The sequence below is a fragment of the Salmo salar genome, chromosome ssa22 (assembly GCF_905237065.1).
Source record: "Salmo salar chromosome ssa22, Ssal_v3.1, whole genome shotgun sequence".
Classification (NCBI taxonomy): Eukaryota; Metazoa; Chordata; class Actinopteri; order Salmoniformes; family Salmonidae; genus Salmo; species Salmo salar.
In genome coordinates this window covers 16,549,691-16,565,094 of record NC_059463.1, presented here as the reverse complement: position 1 = coordinate 16,565,094, position 15,404 = coordinate 16,549,691, and the positions used below count along the sequence as shown (strand labels likewise).

The 15,404-nt window shown below is 44.3% G+C and overlaps 1 pseudogene; it reads right to left on the bottom strand.

The window, feature by feature from the left end:
• Positions 1-15,404, bottom strand: part of LOC106582783 (myosin-7B-like) — a 29,156-nt pseudogene that overhangs the window by 2,000 nt on the left and 11,752 nt on the right.

Below are 15,404 nucleotides of genomic sequence, written 5' to 3'. Positions count from 1 at the left end.
ACATTTTTGTTTACATGCATTTTTCCGGTAAATAGCCAAATTTGATTTTGACGCTGGCCCATCTAGTGGAAATCGCTCAGCTCTGCCACCAGGATAAGATTCATCCAAATAAACGCCAACCTGCCGAACTGGAGCGGCTCATAGAAGCAGCAGCTTATCTCCTGTTTCTGTAGTGTGAGGCAGCATGATGTACAAGTACACCCCCTGGATAGAACGCAGGTCTATTGCAGGGCCTTTCCCCCAATGCTGAGTGCTAAGCAGAGACACAACGGGTCCCATTTTTACAGTCTTTACAGGACTGTAAAAATGGGTAAGGCCTAAATCGGTAAAGCAAAACCCTGAGCATGCTAATTGAATCAACAATCTACTTACTTTGCACTCTCCTAATGAACAAATGGTGAATGAGAAAAGGGTGTGCTCTCTGGACTCTCACCTTGCCCTCCAGTTTCTGGATCTGTTTCTTGCCACCCTTGAGGGCGATCTGCTCAGCCTCATCCAGGTGGAGCTACAGGTCCTTGGTGGTGTGCTCCATGTTTTTCTTCATCCTCTCCAGGTGAGAGCTGGTGTCCTGCTCCTTCTTTAACTCCTCAGCCATCATGGCTGCCTGGACAATGACAGAGAGAAGAGTTTGACTTGTAATATGGTTCCAGGATCTATTGCAGTAATTATGCTGCAATAGTTTGTGTCGGGGGGCTAGGCTCTCTCCCTTACGTCAGTGATGGCCTTCTTGGCTTTCTCCTCTGCATTGTGGCACTCATGCGAAGCCTCGTCCAACTCAGTGGACAGCATAGACAGGTCACTCTCCAGCTTCTTTTTCTGGTTGATGAGCCCTGTGTTCTGGAAGTGCAGCAGGTTAACCCTCTCGGTGGACTCCAGCAGCTCGTGCTCGGCCAGTTCTGCTCAAGCAGGGCTCGGAGCTCTTCCACCTCTGCAGTCAGCAGGTTGTTCCTGCGCTCCGTCACCGCCATCTGCTCCTTCAGCTCCTCGTTCTGGTGCAGCGTCTCATCCAGCTCCAGCCGTAGGTCCTGGGGTTACAGAGGAGACAGACAGTGTTCAGTAGTAGTGCCGGGAGCTTGTCTAGCAGTAGTGCTGCCAACCCCCCGGACCACACATCGCCCCTGGAGCCATGTGTTCAAACCCAGACTTTGGGACTGCTATGTCCCTCTCCTTTATCTCCCCAATAAAATCAATGTGTCATAACTATACAAATGTAGGAGGAAGAAAATATACAAAGGAAGAAAAAAAAGCCAGTGTTCGGTACAGCACGCTATTGACATAACCCAGCAGGCAAACGATCTGAAGGGTCAATGAGTCAAGAAGCTAACTTTAAATTGAACGAGTCTGAAGAGTTTGTTACAGTGTAAACAAAGCATTGTAAAAACCAAATAAATATACATACAAATCCTTTCTCTGGACATTTTACAACCGTTTGTCACATTGTCACCGAACCCATAAGTGAGTGTGGAGTTGTCAGACCAGCTGCTGAAGGACTTGCCTTGATCTGGACCTGCAGGTGGCGCAGTAGTTTCTGGGACTCAGCGGCCTGCCTGTTGGCGTGGTTCAGCTGCACTTCCATCTCGTTCAGGTCCCCCTCCATCTTCTTCCTCAGACGCACCGCCTCATTCCGGGACTTACACTCTGAGTCCAGGGTGGCCTGCATGGATTCCAAGGCTCACTGGTGGTTCCGGCTTTGGGTGTGAGGGAGGAGAGGGGGAGGGCAAAAAATGAGGAGTTAACAAGGGAGGACATTCCTAGACATGGGCCTCTGATACTAAAAGGAGAGATCGCTACCAGTGCCTGTACAACCCCTGACATGTTTTTCTAACTGTATGGTGATTTAACCCACCGAAGGTTGTCGATTTCCTCGTCCTTCTCCGCCAGCTTCCGGTCGCTGTCGGCCTTGATCTGGTTGAGCTCCAGCAGGTGGAGAGTCTTACTCATGCTCCTCATGCTCCAAAGTGCCCTGAGAGAGAACAGCATATTATACAAACAAATACACACAATAGTTACAGTACAGCACACTTAAAGAGAGACAGAGAGAAAGAACAGAACAGTGACTTACCTCAACCTCCTCTAAGGCAGCCCTGGTTGATCTGATCAGACAAGTCAGCAATCTCCTCTGTAGGTGGAGGGAATAGGACAGTGGGGTTTGTGGAAAAAAGGCCTTTCAGTTTGCGTTTCCATACTATGTAAGATTGATGTGAAATTCTCAACTAATAAATCATTCATTTGAATATTATTTTATCATGACATATGGGGGTTTTGGGGGGAGAAATGAATTAGGCTATGATACAATTCAATGGCTCAACTCATGTAGCTTGGACCAGGACCAATGACTCAGTAGTCAGAGTTATTCCGATGTGTGTGACGTGGTCGTACCTTGGAGGTTCTTGTTCTCTCTCTCTTGGTGGTGTCTAGGTGGTCTAGGGCCTCTTCGTAGGAGTTCTTCAGCTTGAACAACTCAGGCTGCGGGACTCCTTCTGAGAGCTCTCCAGCTCACACTGGCACTCCTCATACTTCTGCCTCCACTCAGCCAGCACCTGAAATCAGTAATTCACCTCATTAGCAATTCCATTGCCCCTGCCTGGATAACGTTTAGGTTCAAAACAACCTGAATTGCAATTTCTTCCACTGTGGTCATTCCAGTTGAGTTCCTTACTCAGCAACAGCATGTCATCAAGTTGACAGCATGTCTCTGTAATTTGCATTGCCCACGATAATCTCCAATTGCTCACCTTATCGAAGTTGCGCTGCTTCTTGTCAAGGGTGGCAGCTGCAGTGTTGGAGCGCTCCAGGTCCATCACTAGGTCCTCTGTCTCTGTCTGCAGCCGGTGCTTGGTCTTCTCCAGGGAGGAGCACTTGGCGTTGGACGCCTCCACAGACTCCTCAGCCTCCTGCAAACGTGTCACCAGCTTCTTCCTGTTGAATACATACATCTCACATTAATTAGATGTCACTTTTTTAGTTACTATACCAGGGTTGAAAACATAGATGAGAGTGAAGAGTCATTGTCATTGTATGTAGACCTTAGATGCCTCACTCACTTTGCCTCCTCTAGCACCTCTGTCCTTTGGATGGCGTCTGTCTCATACTTGGTCCTCCACTGGGCCACCTCAGCGTTGGCCTTGGACAGGCCCCGCTGCAACTCAGACTTGGCCTCCTGCTCCTCATCATACTGCTCTCTCAGCAGGTCACAGTCGTGGCGGGAGGACTGGAGAGCATGGGCCAGTGCATTCCTCGCCTGAAGACAATGATAGTGGAGATAGCGCCAAGATGGTGGAAGGAGGAAAGGTCAGTCGTACGGTTAAGCACACCAACTAATGCCGGGTGTACACTACTCGACCTTTAAAAAATCCAAACGTCGCTGTTCCTCTCATATTAAATGATTGTCCTTCCTGTAGCTTTTTGTCGCGCGTACATTCAACCATCTATATATGACGATGTGATTACATTGTTAACCTAACTAGAATGAGCTGTGGCTCAAAGCAGCCTCATAAAAGTTTTCAGTCAGACATTCACACTCGATTCAACGCTTTGGTTAATGGCAAGTACGAACACATACTAGTGGTCATCGCTCCTGCTCGAGAGTCTACACATTCTGGGTGATGCAAAACAACAACATCATCTCTCTGGGCTCTTCTCTGGCAAGCTGCCATTGGCTATTGCTGATCACCATTCTCAAAACATGTCATTGCACAGCTCACACTACAAAAGCATTGTATATTTTGTGCCGATAAAATCAAACGTTTGAAAATATCGGGACGTCTGGGACTACTCAAAGACAGGATCGGTAGCCTTCCGATTGCGTCTCTAACCCGCTCACAATAAACGAACGTCGGTGACGGCCGCGCGACCCGAGTAGGCAACAACATGGAGATTTTGTCTCCGATCTCAAAAACTTGCCTGGGACAGCTAAATTGGTGCCAAAATCGTGTAGTGAACACTAGGCTTAAGTGGGCTATGATATTGAGATGTTTATACATTGTCATTTAGATACCAGTCTTATGCTGGCATCAGCACTCCACTATAGTATGGTGCTTCTGACTGGCCCTAGAACTGCCTCTAACCTTATTCTCCTCCTCCAGCTGCTTCTTGAGCTCCCCAGCATTTTGACTGAAGGAGTTCTTGGTGCGCTGCAGCAGAGTGACCAGGGCCTCCCAATCCTCCAGCTTTCTGCCGAACTCAGCTACAGTGGTGTTGGAGAGAGTGGGAGATCAGACGGAAGTCTTTTTTTAAACTGAACCCATGGCTTTACACATTCTGTCTCTATACTGCTCTAGGACAGGGCCTCACCACTGTCGGCCTGAGTGCGGGCTCTCTGGGTGTTGGTGTCATTGAGCTGCCTCTGGAGCTCCTCCACCTTGGCCTCGGCCTCGTTCATCTGGTCCTCATACAGACGACACATCTTCTCAGCGTTAGCCTGGAAATCCAAGTGGGATCAGCTGAAATAGTACCAGTGTGAGTGCATCTTTCTCTCTCTACCTTGCTCTTAGAGAGCCGCTCCACGTTGGACGCTAGGTCGTCCGCCTCCATCTTGGCCTCACCCCTCTCTTTCTCCAGCTTCTGTTTGATGCGCTGCAGGCTGTCGATCTGCTCCCCCAGCTCGGCTACGCTGTCGGAGTGTTTCTTCCTCAGCGCGGCTGCCGTAGCCTCGTGGTGCAGCATGGCCTCCTCCAGATCCCGCTGAATCTTCAGGATGTCTGACTCGGGCTTCTTGTTCATCTCGATCTGAGCGGAGGTGGCGCCCCCGGCCTCCTCCAGCCGCTCGCTGAGCTCCTCCAGCTCCCTGGCCACGTCGCCCCGCTGTTTCTCCATCTTGGCCCGGGATGCCCGGTCAAACTTCAGCTCCTCCTCTAGCTCCTCGATACGAGCCTAGGAGAAGACATGGGCATAGACGTAGAGATCAATGGACGCATTCAGCTTGTGGTCTGTGATCTTTGTAATGTACTGAGAAATGTGATAGTATTATATTATATTAACCAGAAATCGCTGTTAGTTTTTCCAGACCCAGTATTCCATTCATACCTGTAACTCCTTGATCTTTTTCTGGGGCTGAACGGTCAAGGCTTGTTCATCCTCAATCTTAGTGCTAGTGTGGTTAATCTCAAAGTCCTTCCTGATTTGAAAGAAGATTCATATTTGATCAATAATCATGGAACTGATCAGGAGAACCCTTTGGAGAACCCATTTTGGTTCCAGGTAGAACCCATTTTACAGAGGGTTCTACATGGAACCCAAAAGGATTCTCCAAAGGGTTCTCCTATCACCCTTTTAGGTCCTAGATAGCACTTTTTTTCAAATAGTGTAGTTGCATATATCCAGGGGTGTGAGAAGCCATCCTTATTTTGAAAATCTTCAGCCTTTGGTTTTGGAACCAAAAAGGGTTCTACCTGGAACCAAAAGGGTTCTCCTATGGGGACAGCTGAAGAATCCTTTTAGATACAAGACATTTTTGCAACCTGGTCAGGCACTTCCTGTCAGAGTTGTGAATGTGTGCCTGAGTGAGTACAGGGCCATGGTCAGGCAGGGTGTCGGGGGTAGCAGAGTGAATGGGGAGGTGGCTGTGGTATGAGTATGATTGCATTTCTGACATGACTCCATGCTCTGCCTCTCAAAGGTGAGTGTCTATGTGTTTATTTAGAAACTAAAGCCCTCTATCAAACAGCAGGCTTTAATCATCTGTCACCCGCCACATATCCCATCTATGTGCTTACTTAGAACTGCAGGCGCCTGGGACAAAAGAGGCCAAGGGCCACGGGGCAGGCGGGGGGGTTGTATTTTTAGGGTGGGCCCTTGCAGCTGCCACTTGGCACATGTCGCCACCTGGCTCTAAGGACACCGTCAGCATTGTTTAATTTAGGGAGAGCAGAGAGGGGAGAGGGGCCGGAACGGGACGGGTGGGGAGGAGTGTGTGTGAGGGAGGTAATGGGGTCAATATTACCGTGGGGGCCACACACATGCAGGGTAACCATACATGGACAAGCACACGCCTCACACACGCCGCTAACATTGCCCTTGCATACCACACATACTAGACCAGGACGATTCAACTGGCGGCCCGCGGGCCAGATGCAGCCCGTGTATTAATTTATACTCGCCCTTTGATCAATTCTAAACATTTAATAAAAGTTCTGCAAAAAATTCCCTGCACAAATTTGACGTTCAGTACCAAAACTTTTTTTAGAGGTTTCTAGCACCTCTGGCGTGTTGATTTATTTTCCAAGGAACACGTATGTATGTGCATTCTGTTTCCCTCTCTGAGACTCTAAGGACCCATTAGAAGGGAGTGTGACAAAAAGTGCACCTAATGACAAAAGGGAAATTCATTCAAAGCATACTTCCTTCCGACTGGAATTTGGCACAACCTGATTTGGCATGTCTTTGTGTTATTTATTGAGATGCTTAGTTTTGGTGAGCGAGTGTTGCTCCTTTTCCTTTTCAATGATGATCAAATTCGGGGGGTTGCACCTCGACTCACGTTGGTTGAGCGCCCTCCTCCTTTCCTAACTACTATTAGTGACGTTTAATTTTAACAAATGTGCTTTACTGGTGGTTGTGCGTTGCTTTTTTACAGTTCTTCCAAAGAATGTGGAAATTGTCCGGCCCCTCTGGCAATAAACCTTATTCTACATCTGGCCCGCATAAGAATATAGTTGAATAGCCCTGTACTACACCATGGGAGCGTGCACAAAGTTATAATATATCACAAACTGAAAGGGAGCAACTGATCATATTACTATTGAACCTGTTGGAGGAAGCAACTGGTGGAGGAGTTGGTTTGTTTATACTGATGTCTTTATCTTACTATGAATGGTTCCAAACAAATGCCATGATAAAATCTCTCTGGGTTTAAATGTTGGCCAAATACTCTCAGATCATAAGTACACCTAACTTCATTTTGGTACTCTACTAGAGCACTTGAAAGGATCATATCAAATGAAGCCATGGTCCCTTACTTCCTGGTCATCATATTCTGGAGCTCCATCCTCATGATCTTGCCTCGGCTGACAGCCTGGAGCAGCGTGAGGACCTTGGCCAGACACTCATCTCTCATCTCCTCCAGCAGCCCCAGCAGCCCCACCTTAAAGAACACCTACAGGAGGAGAACACCCAGTCAGGAAGATCAAATACAACTTCATTTGCCTGTAGATAAAATGTGTGTTAATGTGATTCATTGACAAAACATGTAAATGTAAAGCCTCGGCCTCCTACCTTGGTGTGTCCAAATTTGTACTGGTGGTGGTCAATGTCTAGGGACCAGAGCAGTTTCTCTGTTGTTTTCCTGCTGTCCACAAACGTATCATCGGTGTGATAGCTGTTAGTAAAAAAAAACAAAAAAACATTGTATTGTATGATTAATTCCAAATGTCTTTTTTATGTGTGTGTTGTGGGAATGAACGTGTGTTATCACACTCACCGCTGTTTGAACTCTGCGTATATGATGCGGTTTGGAAATCCCTTCCTGCATATCCTAATGCCCTCCAGCACACCGTTACAGTGAAGCTGGTGCAGCACCATGAAGGAATCCATGATCCCTGCAGAGGACCGGGGGAGAGGAGGTAATCAATCAGAGTAGAGGATGCTCTCTGGAGCACTTACAGTAAACAACATGTTCCTCAGATTTCCTTGGCACTCAGACTCCCTTGGATCTCAGTTGAATGTTGTACTGTGGCGTACCTGGGGTCTTGGTCTCGTTGGGGATAAGGCAACGCACAAAGTGTGGCTGAGTGCAGCGAAGGTTAGTCATCAGCTTGTTCAGGTTCTCCTGCAGACAGAGAAGCACACATAACGGATGGAGAGAATGAAAACCTAAGCTAGCATTGACGACGGGAACGTTGCTCAATGTAGGTTCAGTGTTTACAACATCAGCAAATATCTAAGTTATTGCAGCAGTTTATGAAAACAAATTCTCCCTCACTCTTTCAGTTATGGTGCACAGCTGTAGCTCTTCCATTGACTTCAGGGAGGATACAGTATGTGATGTTTATGAGAACGGAGCCAGCACAGACTTAAAGTGATGTTCATGTGATCATTTCCCTAAACATCACTGCAAGTCTTAACTGTCTCCTTCTCAGCACAGGATAGATGATCTCTCAATGTTGGTGCAGCTTCACTGCCTAACTTGCTATATCCTTTCTGTTTGTTTCTTACACCTTAATGACTTGTGTAGTTTTACTGTCTACTACAGTAGATAAAGTATAATCCAGCTGGATCACATTAGATTAGCTTGTGATATTGTCAATTTAGCCAGCATTTTGTTGATAGAGTAAATTGTCACTCTCACCTCATACAGCTGTGACATGGTCTGGAAAGAGGCAGCCTTCTTCCTCTTCTCCTTTCCTCCAGTCTTTTGGTCTGAGTCAGAGCCAACAGTTTTCATAGAGGCACGACAGCAGCTTGTTGGAGGACTTCTGGAAGCCCACCACCACCGTCTCATTCAACAGGTCTTTGTTTTTGTCCAGCCACCCAATGACGTTGTATGGTACCTGGAGTGTCAGGATGAAGTCAACCGTTAACATACCTTCTAGATAATATTTTCACATACACTACACGATAATTAGGAGGACACATCATTTTCTGGAAAGAGGGGTATAGAAAAGGAGATACCACAATACTTTCAAATCCTGCTCGGGTTTTGAGTGAATATCACTAAGGATATTGATGGATTGAGAAGCTCATGTGGTTAAAAGTTGCTCTAACTACTGCCCAAAAAAATCCTAATGAAAGTTGTAAGTGAAAAATGAAACGTTTGTTTCCTTTTCTACCTTCTGTGTTGTATATATATATTCATGATTGTCACGTTATTGGTTTGTTTCAATGGTAGTGTGATATTATACCATTCATACATGCTCAAAGTGGGCCTCATACTTGCGCTTCTTATCGGGCCGCGGTTTCTGGAAGTTAGCTGACTTTCCAATGTGGTTGTCGTACATCTTGGCTTTAAAGCTGTTGTCTGTAGCCTTGGGGAACATGCACTCCTCTTCAAGGATGGACATGATCCCCAGGAGCTGAAGAAACAAAGCTCAACTAAACAAACATATAGTGAATCTGAGATGCATCATGCAATCAAATATAATACAATACGTACAACAAATTCTGCAGGAACAAACACACATGCAGGATCCTATCATGAAACATATTAGCAAGCAAACACATCCTTGGGTTCAATACCTCATCCGAGGTGGGAAGTTCTTGTTCATTTCTAATGTTAGTGCAATGTCTTTGAGAAGTGGTAGCTCCCCATACCTTCTCTATGAGGTCAACGCCAGCCTGTAGGTCGAGTCCGAAGTCTATAAAGGTCCACTCAATGCCTTCCCGTTCGTACTCCTCCTGCTCCAGGATGAACATGTGGTGGTTGAAATACCATTGCAGTTTCTCATTGGTGAAGTTGAGGCATAGCTGCTCAAAGCTGTTGAGCTGAAATGAAAGAGGGACAGGGGTTCGGAATAAGCATATCGAGTGGAATAAAAGCCTCAGATTGTAAGAATGCAAGAAGCACTTCAGATTTTAGTCTTGCGAAATGAATCTGAAAAAGAATGTTGATATTTACAGACCACACACAAAAAAATCTGTGAAAGATCCAGGAAGAGAGTGAATTAAAACATTCTGTGAAAATTGTTGTGAGGAAAGACTTACATCAAAGATCTCAAAGCCAGCTACATCCAGCACTCCGATAAAGAACTGGCGAGGCAGGGATGTGTACAGGGTCTTGTTGATGCGTCCCACCAGCCATTTGAACATAGGAAGTGGCTTTGGCCAGAACTCCGAAGGAATAGTTAACCTACAGCGCACACACACACACACACACACACACACACACACACACACACACACACACACACACACACACACACACACACACACACACACACACACACACACACACACACACACACACACACACACACACACACACACACACACACACACACACACACACAACACTCTGTTGCTTGGATACCAGTTTCTAGAGTCTGCTGAATATATTGATCAATAGAGGATTAAGAAGCTATCCCTGCAGACATGCTCAGAACTGAGCTAAATGAACACAATTTAAGCTGAATTCACAACAAGACAACTGAATATTTGTAGCCGTACAGATGCTGTTGAGTGCTGTGTCCTGACTGTGCGGTGGTGAGTCCTCACCTGTTCGACGCTCTGTCCCTTCACCACATACTCGTTCCCCCCCTTCACCCTAGGGTGCAGGAGCCCATTGAGGAGGTCAGCTGAACTGACTCCCATCAGGTAGGAGGCTTTGTCAGCACCTGGACAAACACAGGACATCTACATGATGAAACACAAGCATAACACACTTGGTTGGAGGCTACAATGGAATTGGTCCTGATCTGCTCTTGATTATTAGTCTTAGACAGTCCACTTTTATGCAAAATCTCAAATTGGTAGTCCCCCTTACTTTCAGTGCCATCATTCTCTGCCTGCTCCTCGCGCTGCTTCTGCTTGAATTTCATGTTGCCGAAGTGCATGATTGCTCCCACTATCTTATAGCAGCCATACTTCTCATCAGGAGTGAACCCCAGGATGTCCATGGCATGCTGTGGAGAAACCAGGGGAAGTGATGTCATGACTCACCAAGACTGATCAATGGAGCAAGTACATTTGACAAATTCCTTACTGATAGTTGGTCTAGCAGTAAGGAATAGCAGAGTTAGAGCTCTTACATCGGTGGCCATGAGCTCCCCTCCATCGTCCATGTTCTCCACATTGGTCATGACATGAGAGCAGAAGTGGTAGTCGTACGGGTTGGTGGACACCAGCAGTATGTCTGTGGTGGAGACAATCTTTGTCAATCAAAACCCACGCAATTGGGTCACCTAACACTAACACTTTCTGGGTAGTATTGAAGTTAATCCTAATTTACCTCGAAGTTCTGGTTTCTTCTGGGACATGATCTGGTATTAGATATGATAGCTTCTCTCCCCAGGCTGCTGAAATATCACTCTGGATTTTTCCAGAAGATCTAAAGGAGAGAAAGAACAGGCATATCTTTAATTTCATCACACCCTGAAAATTCTGTTTTAGAGAAACTTGTGTGCCAAGTTTTGCACTTTATGCAGTTGTTATGAGCTCATCCCATTTTGCTTTTTGATGGTACTCACATATATCAATATCTGCAGAGGCTAGTTTCCCTGTGGGCCCAAAGTGGATCCTGATGAACTGTAGGAGTGGTGCAGAGTAAACAGTAACAATCACATAAAGCAGATGGAGTATAATCAACCAACTAATTTATGCTATTGCCATCCATTTTTCAAAAGCTTTCATTCATTTTGGATACTCACAAAACGGGACGAGTTGTCGTTCCTCAGCGTTTTGGCATTGCCAAATGCCTCCATGGCGGGGTTAGCCTCAATGATCTGGTCCTCCAAGGTGCCCTGGCAGAGAAGCAAGACAAGTACAGGACTAACACTGAGTCACAACTAGACAGAACTGCTTTTAGGGATCACGCTGGAGTTGATCAAGCCTGGCCTGAGAACAATACAAAATATACTTTACATATTTCTGAGCACCTCCAAGACGTATGATACCTACTAATGGTCTTGTTACATAAGACAAACATGAAAATAGGAAGGTTGGTCAGGGAGGATGGATGTGCGTAATTTGTAACAGTCTAGCACAGGGGTTCTCAAACTTTTTAGGGACCGGGACCCCATTTGTGATAGCAAATTCATCAGGGATACCCCTCATAATCAGAACATAACTCAAGTGAGATAGAAATAGCATACAAAGATTTTTACTTTGACTTCGGCAGGGCATAGCCGGACAAACCAAGTCTCAGACCTTAGGAAGGAACATTTTAAAGGCTCGCCACTTAGCAACAGAGAGAAGATGTTGCAGGTTTCAAGCAAATTTCCAGCAATTCTACACATTTTGTCAAGTGTCAGAGATTTTTTGTTGTTGCAGCTTTAAAGATAATATCCTGCAATTCAACATGTTTTTCCATGAGGCAGAGAGAAAACTTTGCAGATATTAAAATTAAATTAGAGTGCATTTATGCTTAAAAAACACATTTTGGGGAATACAAGAAGTATTAAGTTGAAAATTGTTATATTTGGTGGAGTACTGTGGAAACTAATATCACTGTGATCCTCCCAGCCCCATGTAGCCCAGGGTTTAGAACATAAATTGTAGATTAATATTACAAAGTATTGTATTACACCCTCTAAACTTATTCTACCGATCCCTTGGCCAACATGTGTTTAATCTGTTGTTGTTAGTAATAATCATAATGTTTTATAAATATACAATGCATTCGGGAAGTATTCAAACTCCTTGACATTTGCCACAATTTGTTACGTTACAGCCTTATTCTAAAATGGATTTTAAAAAATCCTCATCAATCTACATACAATACCCCATAATGACAAAGCAAAAACTGTTTTTTATAAATGTTTGTGAATGTATTAAAGAATAAAACTTAAATATCACATTTACATAAGTATTCAGACCTTTCCAAATCATGTCCAATCAATTGAATTTACCACAGATGGACTGCAATCAAGTTGTAGAAACATCTCAAGGATGATCAATGGAAACAGGATGCACCTGAGCTCAATTTTGAGTCTCATACCAAAGGGTCTGAATACTTAGGTAAACAAAGTATTTCTGTTTTAACATTTTTATACATTTGCAAAAATATCTTAAAATCAGTTTTTGCATTGTCATTATAGGGCATTGTGTGTAGATTGATGAGGAAAAATAATAATATAATCAATTTTAGAATAAGGCTGTAACATAACAAAATGTGGAAAAAGGGAAGGGGTCTGAATGCTTTCCAAATGCACTGTATATATTTTGAGATCTGGCCGCGGACCCCACATTGAGAACCCCTGGTCTAGCAATCCAAAGGTTGCATGTTCGAGTCGCGTCGGGGATAACTGTATAACTTTAGCTAACTCTTCCCCTGACCCTTACTCTAAACTTAGCCCAATTCATCTAACCTACTTCGTAAATTCACCTAACCTTTGTCGTTTTAGTTCTCTTAACCTTTGTCTTAGTTCCCTAAACCGCCAACGTAAATTCTCCCGTAATTCTCTTTTGTTATGATGCAACAAGCAACTTGGTCGCAGTTAAAGACGTGCAAATTTCTATATGTCCTCTAAGATGTATGATAAGTTACATCATCCAATCCGTATGCTATTGTACGGTAAGCTGTATGATACGTCCCCTAATTTGTAGGATATTGTACGACCGCTATTCCATTCATAATGTAACATAACGTATCATACTAAATGGAGTATCACGGATTTACATACAGAATAATAAGAATTGCCATGAGACCACATTGGTTGATGATGATGTAATTTACTTACCCCTGTTTTGGTTGCAGGACCCTGTTTTGAGGGAAGAGGTTGAGATCATTGTAAATGTATTATGCTCTTTCTGAACTCTTTCACAGTCAATAAAGAAAGTTACAGCAACATTTCATATACTGAGGAGGTAGACAAGGATACAATTTAGTACTGAATACCTTGTTTATTCTAAAGTAAATAAAGAGACTTTGTGTCTAGAGAGAAATAATGGAGTGCACATTGAGCAACAAGGACGAAAAATGTAGAACATTTTTTATGAGGAAAATCTAAATGAAAAATCAAAATGGGATTGAGAGGAAAATCTAAATGGTGGGGCTGTAACGGTGTTAATAACAACAGAACGTTTCAAAAATGTAAAGATATAAGACTTGAATGAATGAAAAAAATTAAGATAAAAAATTTTGAAAGAGAACAAGCAATAACAAGAGCGCTGCATACATGACAAACATTGGTAGACTTTGAGCCACAAAGGACAGTAAAAATGTATATTAACATTCACTGTTTTGATGCTGAATGACGGAATATGACCAAGAAGTCATAAAGGGAAAGGGTAAACATTTAGTGAGTCCCAAACACCCCAAAATAATGTAAAAGGGGGAGGGAAAAAAATCTGGAATGCCATATTGGCCTTACTCCTTTTTTAGCAGCTGCTACCCAAGAGCTGCTACAATGGCAAAATACTTTGACACGTTTCGTGTTGACAGTTTTGCCAGCACCGGATTCTCCGCTATAGGAGTGTGGGAAAAGTATAGATAAGAAAGGAAATGTGTAGATAAAACAGGTAAAAAATGCACAAATCAAGAAAATTAGACTATAAACTGCAGCCAAGCACAAAATACCAGAATGTTCTCTCTGAAAGAAAAAAATAGTACCAAAATCTTTAGCCCCCCAAAAAACAACTCCTGTTTCGACATCTTGAGTTATAGAACAAAACAAAAATAGAATATTGTTTTATATACACATTTTAAAACAGTGGCTGTGTTTGGATGGCCTAGAATACATTATGATTGCTCATACAGAGGCCAACGTCACAAGTTGTTCTTCTTGTTTTTGCTAGTAGTGTATGAAACAACAGCAGACGGTAGGGTATCACAGTGATTAGAGCACAGTTTTCTGAGATGGATTTGGTTTTTTAACTTACGTGATGAGCGTGGACTGATTCTCGCGATCTGTGTAGATATCATAAAGAGTGGACTGTTAGAAAAGGCTTGTGTAATAGTACTACGTCAACTTGTATTTTGGTGAAGCTCTACTTAAGTCACGTCATATTCCATTACTGTCTGGAGTTTGTGTGCACTATCATGACTTCTAGTGGCAAGCATCAGGTTTCTGACAACATGGAGGAGTGTGAGTATTATTTGTGCTGAGTGACTCACTGCGCAGCATGTCATTGTAGGCATTGTCTGTGATGGCGTAGACGTGGGACGGGACCTCTGCGCGCCTTTGTAGGCAGCGACAACAGGGGAGGTGTAGACAGGCAGCCATTTGCATGGGTTCACTGTCACACAGAACAGCCCAGAGTAGGTCTGTGGAGAGAGAATTGAGTAAGGCAATTCATCATACCTGGGCTATAGTTTCAACACCTCTGATCAAGTTGTTCCCCAAAAGACCCAACTGAGCAATAATAGAAGGATGAGGGGCACTAACTGACAGTCTCATTTCATATGGACTAAAAACAGACTGACTTGTGGTTCTGGCTACTCAGGGATCCCAGGAAGTGCATGGAACAACTGTCCCACCCCGCCATTGCCCCTGTGGGGTCACTCACGTAGATTATCCATGCGGCGTAGCGCCTGCGCAGATTGAAGAGCACAGAGGCCTCGTTGAGGTGTGTCAGCATGGCCATATCCTCTATCCTGTGAAACTTAGGAGGATTTATCTGCTGGATGTCCTCCTGCTTCACTGTAAGAGACTAGAGTTGGGGAGAGGAAGGAGGAAGAGGCGACAGTGAGACTGGGGCCTTGGGCAAGGAAATCTGTGGTCAAATATATTCTGGTTCTGTTGTCTTATCATATTCAGTCACTACAAACCTATATTCCATTTTATTCTTAAAAACGATTCATAATAACGTATCAG